This window comes from Tamandua tetradactyla, chromosome 19 (assembly GCF_023851605.1).
Source record: "Tamandua tetradactyla isolate mTamTet1 chromosome 19, mTamTet1.pri, whole genome shotgun sequence".
Classification (NCBI taxonomy): Eukaryota; Metazoa; Chordata; class Mammalia; order Pilosa; family Myrmecophagidae; genus Tamandua; species Tamandua tetradactyla.
Window position 1 is genome coordinate 34,469,449 of NC_135345.1, and position 6,139 is coordinate 34,475,587.

The 6,139-nt window shown below is 31.2% G+C and overlaps 1 non-coding gene across 1 annotated transcript; it reads right to left on the minus strand.

The window, feature by feature from the left end:
- Nucleotides 1-1,293: 1,293 nt before the first annotated feature.
- LOC143663806 (U6 spliceosomal RNA) lies at nt 1,294-1,400 on the minus strand. The gene has a single exon (XR_013166187.1). It is a non-coding gene; the product is annotated as a U6 spliceosomal RNA (small nuclear RNA).
- Nucleotides 1,401-6,139: the final 4,739 nt, after the last annotated feature.

Here is a 6,139-nt window from a genome sequence, read left to right on the forward strand (position 1 = left end):
ACATATTTCTTCTTGCATGAAAAAACATTTATACAACCTTAAGTCATCTTATAAATTATTGTCTTGACTCCATGGACATCCCAGTTCATTAAATGAGGATGATACCATTGTGGAAAGTTACATTAGAAATCAATTTCCTGAGGAATTTCATGAAACAGACACAGTCCATTAGAATGCTCATCTGTGAGATTGATGATATTAATTCTTCACTTCAAAATGTTGCACCAACACCTTTTAACCATTTGAGCCCAGAATATTATTATGTTGGTTTAGGAAATAAAGTAAAATCATGAAAAATAATGCCTTTAGAAGATTGAAGTAGAAAACAAATATCTTGCCTTAGATTTGCACAACAGGCTAATTTCTGAACACTGTTTCAATTTACCAAGTTTGCAATAGCTCAAATACAGTAAGCATTTGCTAGGCCTTTTTTTTTTCTGCTCCATAAACCTTTAAAATAATGATTATGTGATTAAATATGTGAGACCTCTCAGCATGCATTTTATTTCTCGATTTGTTTAAATATGCCTGCACCATGACCTATCAACACCAGGCTATAAAACAGGTTTTATTCTGAAAAATGTAGCCACTTTCCATTATAATGCTAATGTAGACTAGTCTAGTGGAAAAAATTTTTCTCCCATAAATATTATGTTGTTAAATAAACTTAAACACATAAACAATGGTTCCCTGAATAGGGTGAGAGGCAGAGAAGATAAGACTCTCTATATATAATTTCAAGGGGACCAAATTCAAACAAGAGAACTCTATGTTAAAACCCTGAAAATTGTACATCAAAAGAAGTCTGTCTTTAACATCAGGGCCATAGCTTTTCACGGCCAATTTTTAACATTACATGTGGAGGACAGAAGGAAAGGATGGTGGGAAATGGCAGGGAGGAGTTGGGGTAATAAAATTTTTTTTCTCATATCAATGTTCAAAATAATTTTATTACAGTGATTAAACCTTTAATGGGTTATAGAATCAATTGACTGGAAGGCTGTTTCAGAGGTCTATTGGTCTCTCATGGCATTTTCCTGAGGGTCAGATTTAAATATATTATAGAGTAAGGAAGGACAAAATGGTACTTATTTAGAATTTTAGTCACACCTAAGTTGCGAAGTCTATATATACTGTCCTGTCTTTTCTATGTCATCTTTGATATTACAAAGAAGGCTATAATTTCACCCTTCCCCTTTATTTGTTTTCATATTAGCAACATATTGACTATAAGTCTATCAAAATTATATATAGCACTCAATTGACACTGTAAAATATAATTTTTTTTAAATTAAAAATATGGAATGCCTCACAAATTTGCATGTTATCCTTGCACGGGGGCCATGCTAATCTTCTCTGTATCGTTCCAGTTCTAGTTTATGTACTGCCGAAGCGAGAACAAAATATAATAATTTTAATTGTTATCCATATGTTATGTCCTGTTTGCAACATTTAATTTATTATTGAACTAAATACTTTTATTTTGGCTGTATACTTGATCTTAAGGGCTATCTAAAGTTGGGATTCCTCAAATATTTTATTGTGTTACTATTCATTTGGGATATACGTTAACTCTCCCACCCTGTGTCATTGTGAAAATTATTACTTAGTGTATAATCAATATGTACTTTGAAGCTATTTACATATCTTAGAATCTGACATATATCTACTGTTTAATATGTTTCTCTACTTAAACTGAATAGCAATATATGTACACTAGAGATTTGGATTTTTAAATTGTGCATACATCACTTTCTTTATTAGATTTATTTATTTGTAATTGATGACTGTTCAGAGTGATTAAACAACTGAGGGTGAATTAATAGGAAGTTTATGATATTATAATACCTTACTTCAGCAAACTTTACATTAGAAAGTACTTCAAGACAGTGTACATAATGTTTCAAGGCTATTCAACACTGGTCAACTCTCCTTGTCATGGTATTGACACTTGCATTCTTCATAGTGCCTACGTATATGCTTAATGTTGTGTTTCTTAATTATTTATAACAAGAAAATATTAATATAGTTATCAAAAGTTCAACATAAACCTATGAAATAATTCAGAAGTGGAGATATTGCAATTCTTATGTTTTATAACATGTGTTATATTAGTATATAATATTAAAATATTAAAATGAAAATTGTGCCTTTGGTGCTTGAAGTTGCCCACTATATATATAATATTTAGAGCACAAAGAGAAAGGAAATATAGTGTATTTTGGAAAAAACTGAATTTCTCTGTGCTAAATTAATTTGAAATAATTTTGCATAAACTACAAGCTTATTTAATAAATATGTAAGCCTACAAGTTTTTTCCATTAACCTTTAGAACAATTTGTTTTGCCTATAAATATTATAAACAGCATACTTATAAAAAAGAAGAGTGCAAAACAGAATTTGAAAGGAATTTAATATTTCATCCACTCAGAAGTTACATTATATACTTAAGAAAAAAGCATTTTTCTCAAAAAATTTCTTTCCAGATTCTTTAAAAGAAAATCAGCCTAGAAGTAGTTAACATTCCTTGTCTTGGAACATCTGAGTTCTTCAGCAGCTTTGAAACCTCCATGGAGCTGATGAGGGATATTTGAGGTGCCAATCAAGAGACTGTTTCCAGGTCTTCCCACATGGTTGAATCTTGCTGTCAGGAACATATTGCGAAGTTGTTCATTCACTTGTGGTGACAGATACAGATTGTGACAAGCCTCATATTGGGACTCCAGCCTGAGGGGCTAACACAGAGTGAACTGAGGAATAGAGAATTAATGGATGAAAATGTGGCTTGCCAATCTTCTTACTCACAACTTATTTCTCTTTGGCCTACAGTTGCACAAGATTATTTGGTAACAAACCAGGTTATGCGAGATTTCATCTTACATTTTATATATTAATTTTGAAGACATTATGCTTACATTCAGTAATAAATCACATAGGGATTAAGTAGAGTTTTTTAAGTATTACAATTAATTGGTAATTTTTTAATTGCTATATTAAAAGTCAGAATTTAGTTACTCATGTAAATAAACACAGGAAAAACTTGAAAAGAGAAGTTGTATCTTAAATGTGAACTTTTTATTTGACTAATATCTGAATATACCACTTCTTTGGCAGGTATAGATCCCTCTTTATATCTGTTAAATTTCTCTTCTTAATAGAACAATATAGGTTTAACACTATAGAGTTCTTTATTTCTTTCAGAACACTTAAATATACAACACCCATAACAATCTGCAGTTCAGGAAGCAATAAGTCAAAGAGTAAGGTTTTTATACCCTGAATCTTCTGGATTCCTTCCATCCTAGTGTGAGACTTTTCTAAAGCTTTCTTGCACTGTTTCAACAAAGATGAAATTTAAGTTAAAATAGTGATTATTAAACAGAACTAAGTGGTGACTTTACAACAAGGAACTCAATAATTAAAATTCAACTTTGCTTCATTTGTCTCATACCAGATAGAAAAGTTCAGATTTCTATCCTTGCTGAGGGTTGGGTAGTGTTTGCTGTTTGTATATGAGTGGATAAAGTACTTATAATCCAGAGAGAAAACACACAACACACACACACACACACACACACCACACATTCACTAATTGTTGGCAAAAAGCTAACACCTTAACAGGGTAGGGAAAAATAATCAAATAAATGGTTTAAAATATTGACACACTGTTTTACATTATAAAATGGTGTGCCAGTTTGAAAGGATGTATGTGCTGTAGAAAAGCCATGTTTTAATCCTAATCCCATTTTGTAAAGGCAACCGTTTCTTCTAATCCCCATTCAGTACTGTATGTTTGAAACTTTAATTAAATTATCTCCCTGCAGCTGTGATTTAATCAGGAGTTGTTAGACTGAATTAGGTGGAGACGTGTCTCCATCCATTCCAGGGGGTCTTGATTGGCTTTACCAGAATCCTTTAAAAGAAGAAGCACTTTGTAAAAAGCTAGAGAACAACAAGAGAGAAAGCCATGAGATTCTGAGAGAGCAGAGAACACCACAGAACCATGAAGCAGAGAGTCTACCAGCCAGTGACCTTTGGAGATAAAGAAGGAAAACATCTCCTGGGGAGCTTCATGAAACAGGAAGCCAGCAGAGAAAGCTAGCAGATGATGCATGTTCACCATGTGCCTTTCCACTTAAGAGAGAAACCCTTAACTTCATCAGCCTTCTTGAATCAAAGTATCTTTCCCTGGATGCCTTAGATTGGACATTTCTATAGACTTGTTTTAATTGGGTCATTTTCTTGGCCTTAGAACTGTTAACTAGCAATTTATTAAATCCCCCCCCTTTTTTTTTACATGGACAGGCACTAGGAAATCAAACCCAGGTCTCTAGCATGGCAGGTGAGAACTCTGCCTGCTGAACACCATGGCAAGCCCTAAATTCCCCTTTTCAAAGCCATTTCATTTCTGGTATATTGCATTCTGGCAGCTAGCAAAACTAGAACAAATGGAGAACATATTTTCCCTTCAATCCCCAAAGAAAATTTTCATCTTCATCCTCCTCCTCTTCATTATCATTATCATAGAGATCATATAAAAGAACAGAGGAAATTTAGGTGAATTTCTATAATTATAAGATGTGTATTTATTACATTTTTGCTTGACAATAATACCCAGAAGTTAATAACACAAATTAAACTAGGAATCCTCAATCATGCAATAATTTTTAAAAGGTTTAAAGTTTATTGGATCAAGCAAGAAATTAGATACAGTAACACAGGGCATTTGAAACATAATTAAAATATAAATATGCAGATGTTCCTCAATGGAAACATCTATAACCAGGAATATTTATATTCATAAGCAAGGACCTTTATTTATTTACATTTATCCTTGCATTTAGAAAATTATATATTTTAAAACAATAAAATAGTTGGGGGGATTAATAAAAGTTGAAAAAAAAGTAAAATAATTATAAGAATAAAAATAGTCGATTAAGTCCAAAAGGATATAACAGAATTAGGCATATGTTTATATGTTTTAGAAATTAAAAAGGAAAAGGAGAAAAATAGAACAATAGATAAGGAACATATTTTAATATATGAAATATGTTGTGAAAACTATGCACAATTTAAAATATGAACAAATAGTAATCTTCTCTGGGAAAATTAAGTCTTTTTGAGAATTTTGAATCAAAAAGCATCAAGAATATTTATTTGGTTTTACAACAATTTTCATGAAAAAAGATCATTATTCTTGTTTTGAAAGTTCTTGGTTTTACAACAATTTTCATGAAAAAAGATCATTATTCTTATTTTGAAAGTTCTGAATACATTGAAAAGGCTTATTGAGAAAATATTGTGTTTTGCAGATGATATAAGAAATCATTCATAGCAATAATAGCATTTAATGAAATGTTTTATGTTGTATATAAAAACTAATGAGTAATCTTCAAGGTGTTAAAATTTAGGAATAAAAAAGAAGAAGAAAACAATCATGTATGCAAAATCAAATTATATGATTTTTTTCTCTCTTCTAGTCACCTCTTTTAAAATAAGTTTTCTACTTATCCTTTGTTAATAATATGCTTTATAAATGATTTTCCTCTCTGTGTATTATTTTGGCCAACTCAGCATAGTAATGTCTCAAATAAAAATTAAATTCCAAAAAACTCTTTGTGGTGCTGACAGTTGGACATCTGCTACAAAATATGAGCGCCAATAATTTTTTCTTGAAAAAACAGCATGTTTTGACTTCATGTTCACTGATCTGTTATTAATGAGACATGTCAAATGTTGATTTCTCTGCTACTTTCCATACAACATCTGTCATTGAAATATTAATAGTGATAACTTTTTTTACCTCAAGGAAAGCCAGGTATGTGAGTTCTCTCAAATTAATAAGCAAGTTGTCTTTCTCTTATCCTCTTTTCCTTTTTCCCTTTTTCTCTTTCTTTCTCTCTGTCAATGGAACCTGTAGTGTCCTGTTACAGAAACTTTTATAGTGAAGTAAATAGACTAATTGCTGAAGGCTAATAGAAGACAATTCTACATGAATTTGAGTTATTATTTTTTTTGTAATTTTTCTTGTATTACTTTATATACTTAGTAATAGCGAGCTAGAAGTCACTAAGTGGTTAGAGATAGTGTCTGATGGGAAAAAGGAAAGTCACAGAAATTAGAAGGAAAATGAAATAAT